Genomic DNA, 16,252 nt, shown 5'->3' with positions numbered 1-16,252 from the left:
GGCCGCGCGAGAAAATCGCGATGACGCTGAGAGCGGAAGCTGAATTCAAAATCTGCCGGCGAGAACCGGTTTTCAATTTCTGCCTAAGCTTGACGCGTAAGCTTCATATTCTCGCTCGCTTGAGAACGCACCTTAAAACTACCAAACCTACGGTGCAGGGGTCTGCTCAGGGCAGAACTCACACTGATACCACTACGCTAGGGCCTGTATCCAGCGATACTCGTGCCGATTTATCAGTGCGTGTGACTGGCAAGGCTTCGAAACGTACCGTGCGACGTCGCCGTAAACGACAGATTGCTCGGGAAAAGGCCAAATCGGGGTCTGAAACGGTCTCCACCCCCGCTGGGGGTGCGGTGGCACGTGGCACCCAATTGAAGAGGCCTAGAACGGAGGACTCGACTCCCTCGCCCAGTACCTCGCAGGCGGTGCCGAAAAAGGCTAAGTCCTATAGTGACGCCGCCAGCGCAGAAAAGATGGCCATTGTTAAAAAGGCTATCTGAAGGCGATTATGACGGAGAAAGACGTGGGCCCAATCCAGAAGGCGATTCTAGGGGCGCTGGATGGGATACCTTCGGGGAGCCGTCTACCGCGCCTTGCGAATTTTAGCCTGACGGCCGGGGCCCTGTTATACTCCTGTGAGGATACGTTCACTGGTCAATGTCAGAAGGAGAACTTAGCCTACTCGGTGGTGGGGGATGCGGCGCTCTGAGTAATGAGAGCTAGCGAACTCCCTAGAGATGTAAAATTACCGTAATTTTTAAAAACGGTAATTTACCGGGTAAATTACCGATTGAAATTTTGGGAAAACAAAAATTACCGTTCAGTCGGTAATTTTTGGTAATTTCTGTACAGTGTGCTGTACATTGATGGCTCCTCGCTGGACGCTGTTAAGAATGCTGGCTTCGTGGACTTCACTGGAGTGGACAAGGGTTCCTTCAAACTCCTACAGCACACGGAAACCACCAAAACCACTGCAGCCGAGTCTACGGCAGGGGGTGGGTCTTGCGAGATGGGGGTCTCGCTGTAGAGCTCGCTGGTGTCGCTCTAGGCACAGAGGGGGAAGGGGGCTCATTCGGAAGTTTGTTGTTCCATGGATGAGTCCACCCTACTGGAAGAATCGGATGGGACCCTTCGGGATCCAGCCGATGTGCGTTCTAGTGGTCCTGATGAGGGGCAGGATCTTGGAACTGGGAGCTTGCCTGTCGGGGGGAGGTGCCACTAGCCCTCTCGGGACTGATGAGGTGTAGCTAGGTCCCCTCTGAACCCCTCTCTTAAGGACCATGAAGACGCTACGTGCGATTCAAGTCAATCTGCACCATAGTAAGGCGGCCTCTGCGGTACTCTGCAGGAGGTTTGCTATAGAGGGTCTTGATCTGGCCCTCATACAAGAACCGTGGATTTGCCATGGCAAAATCCTCGGTGTTGACGCGGCGGGTCACTATTTTATGACCAAACTGCTGCTAGACCTAGGGCGTGTATTCTGGTTCGGAGGGATCTTTGCTGTATCTCTCTACCGCTGTACACGTCCCAGGACACGGCGGCAATTGAGGTGATCAATTTGGTCAATCAATGTGAAAAGTGAGGGGACAAACTAATCATTGGGTGCGACGCCAATGCTCATCACATCACGTGGGGCAGCTCTGACTGCAACAGGAGAGGTGATGATTTACTAGAATATTTAGTTGGTTGTAAACTCTATATTCTTAATCAAAACAATGAACCTACTTTTGTTACTTCTAATAGAAGGGAGGTAATTGACCTCAAGCTAGCCAAAGAAAATCTCGTCTCTTCCGTGTCTAACTGGCATGTGTCTAATGAGCCGTCTCTGTCGGATCATAGGCACATCTGCTTTACTGTCGCGACTACCTCTGTCACGGCGGGGACGGAGATACGCAATCCAAAACGGTCTAATTGGGCATGCTATAGGGAAGACCTAATCCTACGCTACGGAGGGGGTCACACTCCTAAACTTACTTCACCTAAGGATCTTGATAGGGCTGCTGGTGACTTACAGTGCTCCATCATGGAGTATTTTGAAATGCCCACTTAAGACCGTCAACCGCTCGAGGCTTGTCCCTTGGTGGAACGCGGATCTCAGCCGGCTTCGGAAATACACGCTCTTTAACAAAGCCAAGTGCACGGGAGACTGGACTGGATACAGGCAGTCCCTTAACACCTACAACAGGGACAATAGAGCTGCTAAGAAGGACTCATGGCGGACCTTCTGTGAGCAAGTCTCCAATGTCCCTGCTACGGCTAGGGTCATGAAGATTCTAACGCACGACAGCACACATCGACTTAATACTATTAAGCTGCGGGAGGATGTGTACACTCAGTCTGTGGCTGGGACTCTCAAGCACATCCTGGAGGTCCACTTTCCTGACTTTATTTTAATCAATCCAATTAACCCTGACTCTCTCCACCCTGTCCTGCACAGGGCTAAGAGGGAAGACTGGCTTGTAGCCAGACAGGTTGTCACGATTCCCAAGCTTTGGTGGGCTGTCAACTGTTTTGAGCCTTACAAGTCTCCGGGACCCGATGGGGTCTTCCCTCTACTTTTGCAGGAGGGCTTAGACCACATCGCCTCTCCACTATGCAAGATCTATAGACTTTGCATTGCTCTCGGTCACATACCTCGTGACTGGAAACGCTCCAGGGTCATCTTTATTCCCAAGCCCGGGAAGGCTTCCTATCTCGAGGCGAAGGCATTTAGGCCCATATGCCTGACCTCCTTCTTCCTCAAAATTCTGGAGAAGCTGGTGGAGAGGTACATTAGAGACGAGGTACTTTCGGTAACTCCTCTCTCTTCTTCACAATTCGCTTACCAAAAAGGCAAATCCACTGAGACAGCCCTTCACGGCCTTACGAATTGCCTGGATAGGGCATTCGTGTTTCAGGAAATTTCACTGGCCGTCTTCCTCGATATTGAGGAGGCCTTTGATAAGGTCTCTAGTTCGGTTATTACTGAAGCTGTTAAGAGATTTGCCAACAGCGACACTCTTGGCCGCTGGATCAAGTTCATGCTTACCGACCGTGAGTTGTCTGGGGATGACTACCAGCAGGGGCTGCCCTCAGGGTGGAGTGCTCTCCCCCCTGTTGTGGTGCCTGGTGGTGGACGAAATCTTGGGGAGGCTCGGGGGTGCTGGAGGGGCTGTAGCTGCTACCGGTATGCGGACGATGTAGCGATAGTCTTTTCCAGGAAGTTCCCGGATACTGTTACCGCACTCATGAGAACTGCTCTCTCTAGCGTGGAGCAATGGTGTCAGGCGGTTAATCTCACTGTTAATCCTGATAAAACTGTCCTTGTTCCTTTTACGAGTAAGAATACAAAGGATCTGTTCAATGATATCTCTTTCTTTCGCCAGGTCCTGACAAAGTCCTCCGAGGTGAAATACCTAGGGGTGACCCTTTGATTGCAGACTCACATGGAAGCCGCATCTTGATCGGTGCATCAGGAAGGCCAAGATAGTGGAGGACCAGGAGCTCTGCCGGCCAGACTTGGGGCCACAACCCCAAGGCTGTACACTGGCTCTATACTGGGATCATCAGACCCATACTGTCCTACGGGGCACTTGTCTGGTGGACAAGGGTCCGGCTCAAGACGGTGCAGGCTGCCCTGCGCAAGCTTCAAGGGCAATGCCTGCATTGGAGATCGATCCCAACTGCTTCCCTGGAGCTGCTCCGTGGCATGCTTCCTCTTCATCTTTTCATTGAGGAGGAGGCTGTCATGGGGGCCTACAGGCTCAACATTAATGGCTGTTGGGTTCCAAGACTCTGGGATTTCAGCCATACGAAGCTCTTTCGGGAGTACGCCGCAATTGAGCCGTCGTTAACGATGTGCTCTGACAAAACCGTACCAGTTTTGATTTCACTAAGCCATTCAGCATCCACTTTCACAGTCGGGCCGAGTGGACTAACCTGCTGCCTCTTGGCACTGGGGATGAAACTATTTCGTTCACCGATGGTTCCAAGACTGATTCCGGCGCTGGCGCCGGCTATTACTGCCAAACCACAAGGGTCGGTTTTTCTGCTTGCCTGGGCATCTTTGCTAGCGTGTTCCAGGCGGAAATTGCCGCGATCTGTTATTGCGCAGATTACTGCATTAACAAAGGGTATACCGGACGGACTGTGGGAATTTATTCTGACAGTCAGGCCGCCCTGAACGCGCTGAACCAGTGTCAGATTACCTCTCAACTGGTGCGCCGCTGCCTTGATCTGCTAGCGCAGCTGGAGTCCTGCAACAGGGTTCTGTTGTACTGGGTGCCAGGGCATAGTGGATATTATGGCAATGAGCAAGCCGATAGTTTTGCGAAAAGGGGCGCGGAGGCCTAGCTCTTGGGGCCGGAGCCGGCCGTCCCCATCCCCTACGGGCACGTCAAACGGAGTCGGCATGACAGGTTGACTGTCATACAAAACCAGCTCTGGCATAACATGGAGGGCCAGAGACAGACAAAACAGTTAGGCAATGGTCCCTGCAGGTCTCGTGCTAGAGACATAATTTCGCTCAGCAGATGGGATATTAGGCTGGCCACCGGTCTTCTGACCGGACACTGCCGGCTAAATAGGCACCTCCATCTGATGGGTTTTGCCGACGACCCTTTCTGCAGGTCGTGTCGGGAGAAGGAAGAAACATCCGCTCACGTACTTTGCGAGTGCGACTGCTTCGCCTCGCTTAGACTAGAATATTTTGATTCACACTGTGGTAACCTCGCGGGTCTCCTCTATTACGGTGGAGCGAATTCTTCGCTACGCTGTGGCTACGGGTCTATTCAAGGCCTGAATACAAGGGCGCACAATATGCCTATGGCATCGGTGATTGGGCGCGAGCCCCCTACTCATTAATAACAGTAAGCCTTTGCCTAACTGAATTTTCTACTTTGATTTAAATATTAATTTTTGAAGCTAAGTATAATTTTTGTGGTCTAAGTGAGACCATTTTTGTTCGTAATATATTATTTTACTAATAGCTCCTTAGAAGATCGTTAGCCGATATTGTAAATTAACCGATGTCAATATCAAAGCTAAACCAATATTTTTAACTCAATGAATCTAAAATAACAATAAAATCTTTAATATTTAAAAAATATTCAGGTAGTGTTTATGAAATATTAATTAAAAGACGCAGTAATTGTCTCGATTAGGAAAATCCATTATCGGTAAGTGTACTCATACAAATGGCCAAATGATTTAATTTCCTATATAGAAACTTCTTCAAATAAAACGAAAATTAAGTATTTCTCCTTTAATATCACAAAACGTTAAAATTTTTATTTTGGAGTTGGAAAAATTTCGGGAATTAAGCAAAGAAGCTGGTTATTTTTGTGTAAGAAATAATAAATTTTATCTTCTTTTAATTTTAACATGATATATTAAAATTAAAGAACAGCGTGATATCTTTTCCAGTAGATAATTGTTTGATATTGATATTTTAGTTTCATTGATTTTAAATAAATTGTTACTGACATCGGTTAATTTACGATATTGGCCAATTGATCATCACTAATAATTTCAATTAAACGGTTCAATACCTTTAGGATAAGCTTAGTTTTATAATGAGTAAAATTCTAATGTAAAATTCTAATTTCAAATTAATTTATCGTACTAGGTAAAGGATTGAAATTCCACTTAATGTATATAGGCCAGGACAGATAGGCCAAAAAAGGGCTTGACCTAGAACATTAGAACATAAAGATGAAAATTGGTACATGTGTTGTTTTGCACCCAACAAAAAATATACTAAAAGTCCCCTGCTGTACAGCGCGAGCTTTCGCCGCCATCTTGGAAAATGGCCGCCGGAAATGCCAGCTACAATGTATTCCACGTTTTTCTTCAAAAATTATGAAAATTGGTACACATAATGATTGGAACCACATGAACATCAGGGCAAAATTTTAAGGCTCTGTGCTCAATAGTTTGGTCGCCATACTGGAAAATGTCTGCCGTGAATGCTAGATACAGTATATTTCACCATGTTATTGGAAAATTATGAAAATTGATAGGTATTATAATCAGAGCTGTGTGAACCTCATAGTAAAATATTGAAGCCATTAATCCGATAGTTTGACCGCCATTTTGAAAAATGGCCGCCATCAATTTCATTTAGATACACTATATGGTTCAAAAATTATGAAAATTGGTAATAATTATGTTGAAGACCGTCTTAACATCATACTTGAATATTGATGACGTGCTACTGATAGTTTGGGTGCCATCTTCGAAAATGACTTCTTGAAATGACAAATATATTACCGATATATAAATTTTTTCGATATTTTTTTTATTGAGTAGATGATTTTCATGAACGTATTAAACACCATAAAAATAACCAATTTTGAGTCTAAATTATTGACCCATCTTCAACAATGGTCGCTGAAATATTGATATCCTAAAATCTGGAAAAAAAGGAAAGCCATGTTACTTCCATTTTGGTTAGGAAAAACCATTTTATATGGGGTATAAACATTCTATTGCCGTTAAGGATTAGATTTAAGACACATTTTTAACATTTCGTTCATATTTCGCTTCATCCTGAAGACTTTTTAGTACGGCTAATACCTTGACAATGACCACACATTGCCCAGCAAGCAAATCCAGATCGTCTACATTCACAGTTCTTTATAAAAGATGTTCTGCAGACTGCAGGTACAAATAATGAGTGTTAGAAGTTCATCTGATGTCGGAATGAGAATGGTGTGAATGGGTTTTCGACTTTCGCGATCGCGAACCAATCCCCACTGTTTGGGATTAAATCGTTTCCTAGCTATTGTTGGACTTGAAGATACGCTCGGAAAAAATGTAGTTTTGCGGCGTCGGTTGTTGGATGAAGCTTAGCGAGATCAAATGAGGACAGTATGTGCGGCAACGGTTCCATTATACGTGTAATATCTACATGGTTGAAGCGTGACGTGTCAATTATCCCCATAAAACAAAGCGAAAAGAAATCTCCCTTCGGCAGCAGCTATGACTTCCTTAGATGCAATATGGCCATTCAAAAAGCGCAACAAATCTGTAAGATGTTTATTATCTGTCATTACTTTAAACCACGCCTTATCATAACCACACCCAGTTACAGCACGCAAATAAAAGAAGTGTTCTCTTAAGCTTTTTAACTCAAAGGACTTGTCGCGGCGGAGGGGGCCCGAGTTCGGTGTGACGGTTCGGGAGTTCCTTGGATTTGCCCTTGCTTGAGACCGTTCCTTGCCCCATTCCGTGAAGGTTTTGCCCGTCCGCTTCGCCCCCGCCTAGGTGTTGCCTCGGCTCGCCCCCGCTATTGGCAACCCTCTAGGGGTCGCGGATACACTATTTGTTTGGGCCTTATGGCACTTTTGTGCTTGGAGAGAACTCCCCCGTCTCCTCGAGTTTTCTGCTGCCTTAATCCTTCCCTGTCACCGACCACCTCCAAACTGGGCTCGCCGCTGACGGTGTCCAGCTTCTGTCACCCGCTCAAGTGGCGTTTGTCGGGCCCGCTGGCCGATCCCGTGTGCCATGACTGCGGCTCCGCAGGTTCAATTTGGAATATGATGGGGAGGGTCGCTGACAAGGCCCCCAGCTATGTGTAGCGCCTAATCAAGGGTTCTGACATGCAATTATTATGAAAAATATTCAGGGTGACGATGAATATGAATGAAATGTTAGAGATTTGTCTAAAATCTAATCTTAAAAAACACTAAAATGTATAAACCCCATATTAAATCATATTCTCTAATCAACATGTTGAGACTAACAGCTTTGAATAACTTTTCTTTCTTTCAGAATTTAGGGCAATGATTTTCGTTTCGCCATTTTTAAAGGTGGCGTCGATAATTTCAACTTCAAGATACCCATTTTTGTTGTTTATTACGTTAATGAAAATCATCTATTCAAAATAGGAATTTCAAAAAGATTTATATATTTGGCATTCCAGCAGTCATTTTCGAAGAGGTGCCCTAACTATCAGTAGCACGTCTTCAATATTCAAGTATGATGTTTAGACGGTCTTCAACATAATTATTACCAATTTTCATAATTTTTGAACCATATACTGTATCTAAATGACATTGATGGCGGCCATTTTTCAAGATGGCGGCCAAACTATCGGATTAATGGCTTCAATATTTTACTATGAAGTTCACACAGCTCTGATTATAATACCTATCAATTTTCATAATTTTCCAACAACATGGTGAAATATACTGTACCTAGCATTTACGACGGCCATTTTCCAATATGGCGACCAAACTATTGAACACAGAGCTGTAAAATTTTGTCATGATGTTCATGTGGTTCCAATCATTATGTGTACCAATTTTCATCATTTTTGAAGAAGAACGTGGATTACATTGAAGCTGGTATTCCCGGCGGCCATTTTCCAAGATGGCGGCGAAAGCTCGCGCTCTACAGCAGGGGACTTTTAGTATATTTCTTGATGGGTCAAAAACAACACATGTACCAATTTTCATCTTTATGTTCAAATGTTCTAGGTCAAACCCTAAAAGTCCTGGGCTAATAATAAAATCCACTTTATTTTAAAATGACGACTAGTTTCGTCGACCCATTCGAGGGCTTCTTCAGGTCTTTTACCTAGTATTTGATGTATAAGTGCCGCTCTACAATTCTATACACAATTCTATATACTTTATCGTAAATAATCAATTTGTCGTAGACAATTTATCGTAGATAATTAATTTATCGTAGATAATTAATTTATCGTAGATAATTAATTTATCGTAAATAATTAATTTATCGTAGATAATTAATTTATCGTAAATAATTAATTAATCGTACATAATTAATTTATTACCTTAGTATAATTTATGCTGAAATAAAAATACCGCAATGACAGAGGAAGTGACATGCATATGGGATGGGTAAATGTTTGGCGGGAGATTCAAATGTCGATTTGGATTAGAAAAATAAGAGAATACAGTTTTAAGCACCCTCTCCATATGGATCCAACCCTATTGTTTAGATTTAGATTTGGGTTTCTTATCATTGAAATTTTTAGAGAATAGTGTCACTGGACCTGAATACTTTTGAAGTGTTTTGTTTATTTCCGCTCTTGCGAATTTCCTGTAGGCTGAAAGTATTTGACTTATTTTCGTCCCTTTTCAATCTGGTCTTGCTGTGAGCTATCAGGGTTCATACAAACCAGGAAAAATCAGGGAAATAAATAGTTGACAAAAACCTCAGGGAAAACTCAGGGATATTTAGAATTTTTAGTAAAATTCAGGGAAATCTGGGAACTTTGCGTCAAACAGAGGCCGAGTAATTAAGCAAAATGTTCATGGCATGAACATACCCTCCATAGGATTAACATTACACTAATCTTTGGAGGCTCATAACTCTGATTCTACTAGAGATACGGAGTTGTCCTTCGAGTATGTTATAGTCTTATTTGCCTACCATCCAACGATACTAAAAACTTGGGATTTTGTCAAACAGTAATTAAGCAAAATGCTCGTGAACATTCCCGCCATAAGATTAACATAACACTATAATTTGGAGGCTCATAACTCTGATTATATTAGAGATACGGGGATGCCGTTTGATTATGTAATTGTCCTATTTACCCTTCCTCCTTCGTTAACATTTGCTCCATAGGATACTCCATATACGGGAAAAATCTGGGAAACTCAGGGAAGTATATGGGGAAAAACCAGGAAATCTCAGGGAAATTTGTTTTCCAAAGTTGTATGAACCCTGCCTATTGTGTCGGTTTTCTATTTAGCAGGGACGGAAATAAGATAACTTTGAGACACTTATAGGGGTCACTGCCTCACTGGACCAATGTCCTATAAATTGACTGGGTGTGCAAAAATGTTCTGGTTGCTAAACCAGCTTTTCCTTATTCAGAGTCACATCCACAAAGATAGCTATTAAAGGCTATTAATGTAACAATATGGGAAGTATGAGCGGCCGTGAATACAATGTCCATTAAACGAGAAATTTCAACAACTTTTGCATGAAGTCGAAATTTTTAAAGATGATGATTGATCTGACAAGTGGGGTTTAAAATTTTATTGAGTCATAAAATTTTTTAAATATCGCGCGGCAGGTGACCAGTATTGACATTTTCTCGTTATATAATGCTCTTGTCTAGCGAAGTTTCAAAAACGAATCTTATTTCAATTTGTTTGAGCCTATAATACAGTTGGAAATCAATTATTTGTAATATTCATTGAAAGATTCAACGAAATATATTTTACATACAAACAAGTCGGCGAGTATGGAATTTTGTGTAGACAGACACATTACGAGTTTATAGATTAGAATAAATCAAAAAAATCTTAAATATTTCAATGTCTTTCGACTACTCAACCGAGTCGCTTCAGCTTCATAGCTTAATGGCAACTACGTCCGGTACTTCTCGAGAAGAGCAAGCCTCGGAGTTTAATGAGAAAATCATTCATTCATTTGACGAGAAATTTAATAGGCAAGGAGTCGGTATTCGTAACATTCGAGACCATTTTATTTACTTCTACTGGAGTTCAAACAAAAACATTGTTGTCCAATGCAAAATTTGCCAAAAATAAGCAAAACTCAGCAGAGGTTTGCGTCAAATTTGGAGCGACACATTAAGGTGAGTTAAAGCTATATTTATAGATTCACTGCCAAATTTTCTAAGTTCGTTTTCAGATAGTCAAAGAGCGCAAGAGGCCAAACCTGGACATAATTCTTCCATTAATATAAATAGATGTTGGTAGTAAACTATAGGCACTCTCGTTCCAGTAATCCTGCAGACATGTAATGGTCATATTTTCTTTTAACTGTATAAAATATCACGTCCAATGTAAACGCGAAGCACTACTTCTAGAACTTATAAAGTAATAATAAAGTTAATTGTTAGAGTATACAAACTTTAATTCTTTAACCTCTACGTGAACACATCAGGGCCTAAAAATCTAGATTAACAAGTCTTAGATCTCAAAATAAGGTAAAAAGTCTTAGATCTCAAAATAAGGTAAAAAGTCTTAGATCTCAAAATAAGGTATTCAAGGCATAAATCGGAATTCTTTATATATTTAAAATGACAGAGCAAACAATTGATGTTATTGTATGCTAAAGAACATTATTTTTTATTTACGCGTTAATTTATAGGTATGGAATAGGTCAAAAAATGGCCATAAAGTTAGTTTTTTATGTTTTATTGCAGTAACGAAGTACCTTTATTCATAACTTTTGTTGAAGTTTCTACTTGGCAACAGACAAAATGGTTAATTGCTTTGTATGCAATCTCAGAAACGCTAACCGCCGAGTTAATGGTATAAACGCCGACGAAAATATTGTTCAGCGTCGATTCGAGCTGGCCAGAGATCATCGCGATGCACGTTTGCACAATGTGCGAGATCCCAATGACGATGACAGCCTTTGTATTAACTGTGATAGGAGAATTGTCACAATTATGGCTGATGAAAATGACACTTCGGCAATAATACTTAAAGTGTTAGTTCAAAGGTCTACACGCCTATGTTTTGTATGCCATGAAATCTGTGGCACCAGATCCTCTCTGCTGATGAGGTGCGATTTTTACGTAAAGACCGACATATATATTCCTACTGGTTCTAGATGCTGTGCTCAGCATTTAACGAATCTAGGTTGCCTGCAGCTACAGTTTGTGGAAAATCATAATTATGTGAAACGTGGCGTTAAACTGTTGGGCAGGGAGGTTTCTGATTGGTTTGAAGCACTCAGAGAAGCGACAATGCGTTCTCAGAGGGACAAATACAACGACGAAGATAACTTCTCAGAAAATGATTTTAAGGCATTAACATCATTAACCAAAGATCAGTTCGGGGTAGTATTCAGATCTTGCGGACCGGTTGAAATGTACGGTAACAGACGTTTGCCAACCAAAAAAGACATGATGATTTTTCATGAAACTTCGGCAAGGGCTTTCTGATGATTTTCTAAAAGCCGAAATGACTTATTCGTCTCGTCAGGCAGTAAGTTTAGCTGTGTCAATAATTCGAACGAGCTTGATGGAAACATTTGTGCCGCAGAACATTGGTGTCGATTCTATGGAAGCTAGAAACCGTGAAGCATTTATTCAAGCACATGTCACCGATTTTGCTAACCGCTTGTACAATCCAAACCCCGAAGAACGGGTGGCAATTCTGTACCCTGATTGTACCTACCTTAAAGCTCCGAAGAGTTCCCATTTCCGAGTAGCAAGGCAATCATACTCTATGCATAAAAAATACACGTTGCTCAAGGCCGGACTCGTTGTAGCCCCCGATGGCTACATCTTGGATGTACATGGTCCATATTTATCAGATGCCAGACACAACGATGCAGCGATCCTATTGCACGACATGAACCCTGATATAGAAAGGGATAGGGGTGCTATTCGTGAATGGCTCCGTGAAAACGACGTTTTGTTGTTGACAGAGGGTATAGAGATGCTCTCCATTTCCTGGATGGGTTGGGATTAAACCATGAAATGCCAGCTTTGTTGCCAAGGGGTCAACGGCAGTTCACAACATTAGAGGCAATAGCCCAGGACTTTTAGGGTTTGACCTAGAACATTTGAACATAAAGATGAAAATTGGTACATGTGTTGTTTTTGACCCATCAAAAAATATACTAAAAGTCCCCTGCTGTAGAGCGCGAGCTTTCGCCGCCATCTTGGAAAATGGCCGCCGGGAATACCAGCTTCAATGTAATCCACGTTCTTCTTCAAAAAAGATGAAAATTGGTACACATAATGATTGGAACCACATGAACATCATGACAAAAGTTTACAGCTCTGTGTTCAATAGTTTGGTCGCCATATTGGAAAATGGCCGTCGTAAATGCTAGGTACAGTATATTTCACCATGTTGTTGGAAAATTATGAAAATTGATAGGTATTATAATCAGAGCTGTGTGAACTTCATAGTAAAATATTGAAGCCATTAATCCGATAGTTTGGCCGCCATCTTGAAAAATGGCCGCCATCAATGTCATTTAGATACAGTATATGGTTCAAAAATTATGAAAATTGGTAATAATTATGTTGAAGACCGTCTAAACATCATACTTGAATATTGAAGACGTGCTACTGATAGTTAGGGCACCTCTTCGAAAATGACTGCTGGAATGCCAAATATATAAATCTTTTTGAAATTCCTATTTTGAATAGATGATTTTCATTAACGTAATAAACAACAAAAATGGGTATCTTGAAGTTGAAATTATCGACGCCACCTTTAAAAATGGCGAAACGAAAATCATTGCCCTAAATTCTGAAAGAAAGAGAAGTTATTCAAAGCTGTTAGTCTCAACATGTTGATTAGAGAATATGATTTAATATGGGGTTTATACATTTTAGTGTTTTTTAAGATTAGATTTTAGACAAATCTCTAACATTTCATTCATATTCATCGTCACCCTGAATATTTTTCATAATAATTGCATGTCAGAACCCTTGATTAGGCGCTACACATAGCTGGGGGCCTTGTCAGCGACCCTCCCCATCATATTCCAAATTGAACCTGCGGAGCCGCAGTCATGGCACACGGGATCGGCCAGCGGGCCCGACAAACGCCACTTGAGCGGGTGACAGAAGCTGGACACCGTCAGCGGCGAGCCCAGTTTGGAGGTGGTCGGTGACAGGGAAGGATTAAGGCAGCAGAAAACTCGAGGAGACGGGGGAGTTCTCTCAAAGCACAAAAGTGCCATAAGGCCCAAACAAATAGTGTATCTGCGACCCCTAGAGGGTTGCCAATAGCGGGGGCGAGCCGAGGCAACACCTAGGCGGGGGCGAAGTGGACGGGCAAAACCTTCACGGAATGGGGCAAGGAACGGTCTGAAGCAAGGGCAAATCCAAGGAACTCCCGAACCGTCACACCGAACTCGGGCCCCCTCCGCCGCGACAAGTCCTTTGAGTTAAAAAGGTTAAGAGAACACTTCTTTTATTTGCGTGCTGTAACTGGGTGTGGTTATGATAAGGCGTGGTTTAAAGTAATGACAGATAATAAACATCTTACAGATTTGTTGCGCTTTTTGAATGGCCATATTGCATCTAAGGAAGTCATAGCTGCTGCCGAAGGGAGATTTCTTTTCGCTTTGTTTTATGGGGATAATTGACACGTCACGCTTCAACCATGTAGATATTACACGTATAATGGAACCGTTGCCGCACATACTGTCCTCATTTGATCTCGCTAAGCTTCATCCAACAACCGACGCCGCAAAACTACATTTTTTCCGAGCGTATCTTCAAGTCCAACAATAGCTAGGAAACGATTTAATCCCGAACAGTGGGGATTGGTTCGCGATCGCGAAAGTCGAAAACCCATTCACACCATTCTCATTCCGACATCAGATGAACTTCTAACATTCATTATTTGTACCTGCAGTCTGCAGAACATCTTTTATAAAGAACTGTGAATGTAGACGATCTGGATTTGCTTGCTGGGCAATGTGTGGTCATTGTCAAGGTATTAGCCGTAATAAAAAATCTTCAGGATGAAGCGAAATATGAACGAAATGTTAAAAATGTGTCTTAAATCTAATCCTTAACGGCAATAGAATGTTTATACCCCATATAAAATGGTTTTTCCTAACCAAAATGGAAGTAACATGGCTTTCCTTTTTTTCCAGATTTTAGGATATCAATATTTCAGCGACCATTGTTGAAGATGGGTCGATAATTTAGACTCAAAATTGGTTATTTTTATGGCGTTTAATACGTTCATGAAAATCATCTACTCAATAAAAAAAATATCGAAAAAATTTATATATCGGTAATATATTTGTCATTTCAAGAAGTCATTTTCGAAGATGGCACCCAAACTATCAGTAGCACGTCATCAATATTCAAGTATGATGTTAAGACGGTCTTCAACATAATTATTACCAATTTTCATAATTTTTGAACCATAAACTGTATCTAAATGAAATTGATGGCGGCCATTTTTCAAAATGGCGGTCCAACTATCGGAGTAATGGCTTCAATATTTTACTATGAGGTTCACACAGCTCTGATTATAATACCTATCAATTTTCATATTTTTCCAATAACATGGTGAAATATACTGTATCTAGCATTCACGGCAGCCATTTTCCAGTATGGCGACAAAACTATTGAACACAGAGCTGTAAAATTTTGCCCTGATGTTCATGTGGTTCCAATCATTATGTGTACCAATTTTCATAATTTTTGAAGAAAAACGCGGAATACATTGTAGCTGGCATTTCCGGCGGCCATTTTCCAAGATGGCGGCGAAAGCTCGCGCTGTACAGCAGGGGACTTTTAGTATATTGTTTGTTGGGTGCAAAACAACACATGTACCAATTTTCATCTTTATGTTCTAATGTTCTAGGTCAAGCCCTTTTTTGGCCTATCTGTCCTGGCCTAGCCCACTCAACCGGTCTAACGTATCGTCTATGCGCGGCAAAGGGTAAACGTCCTTTTTCGTTATTTGATTTAAGGGACGGTAATCTACACAGAAACGCCACGTATTGTTTTTCTTTTTAATCAATACAACCGGACTAGACCATGGGCTGAACGATTCACGAATTATTCCGGCATCCAACATTTCTTGAATCTGTTCTGAGATCACTTGTTTCTCAGCGGGAGAAACCCTACGAGGATACTGCTTAATCGGAGGATGGTCTGACGTGTCAATAACATGTTCGACTATATTTGTTTTACCCAATTCTTTCATACTAAATGCAAAACAACTACGATATTGCCCTAAAAGAGATAGAACCTCCCGCTTTTGACCCTCGTCCAAGTCCTCTCCCAACTCAATCCGAGAGACATCCGTGTCTAGGGTTACTTGGCTCTCTATGGGACTGGGGGTGTCTACCTTGTCATTTTCATCCTTAACTTGGACGGAGGCAATTTCGAATGGTTCCTCCGGGTCAATGGCCATATTTGCTACCTCACTCACTTTAGTCAATTTCTCATTTTAAACTGTTTTCCTGGCTTACTAGACATGTGGGCATGCACAAAAATACTAGCATCATTATACAAATTAAAATTACAACAAGGTATACACGCGTCAATAAAAGTGGCTGACCCAGCAGGGACTGTTACTTCTCGCGCCGTGACAACGTTAAACGTCTGTTCTTTTGTTTCCACCGTGTGTACAGGAAAGTTCTTACCGTAGGTTTCAGCTGGGTTGTGTGGTCCTTCCACCTCGTAGACGTCTCTGATTATTCTTTGAGGAATCTCTCGCTGTTCCTCGACCGTCGCGCACTGTGGCTCTCGCGAAGGATCAGCCTCACCGATAATCGCGGAGCGTGGATTCACGTGCCCGATTTGACCATCTTGACTCACGCCAAT

Source organism: Phalangium opilio, unplaced genomic scaffold, assembly GCF_054372755.1.
Source record: "Phalangium opilio isolate 3A_F unplaced genomic scaffold, DU_Popi_V2 ptg000093l_1, whole genome shotgun sequence".
In the NCBI taxonomy this organism is placed as follows: Eukaryota; Metazoa; Arthropoda; class Arachnida; order Opiliones; family Phalangiidae; genus Phalangium; species Phalangium opilio.
The sequence above is the reverse complement of the archived record's forward strand: the minus strand, read 5'-3'. Positions refer to the sequence as shown.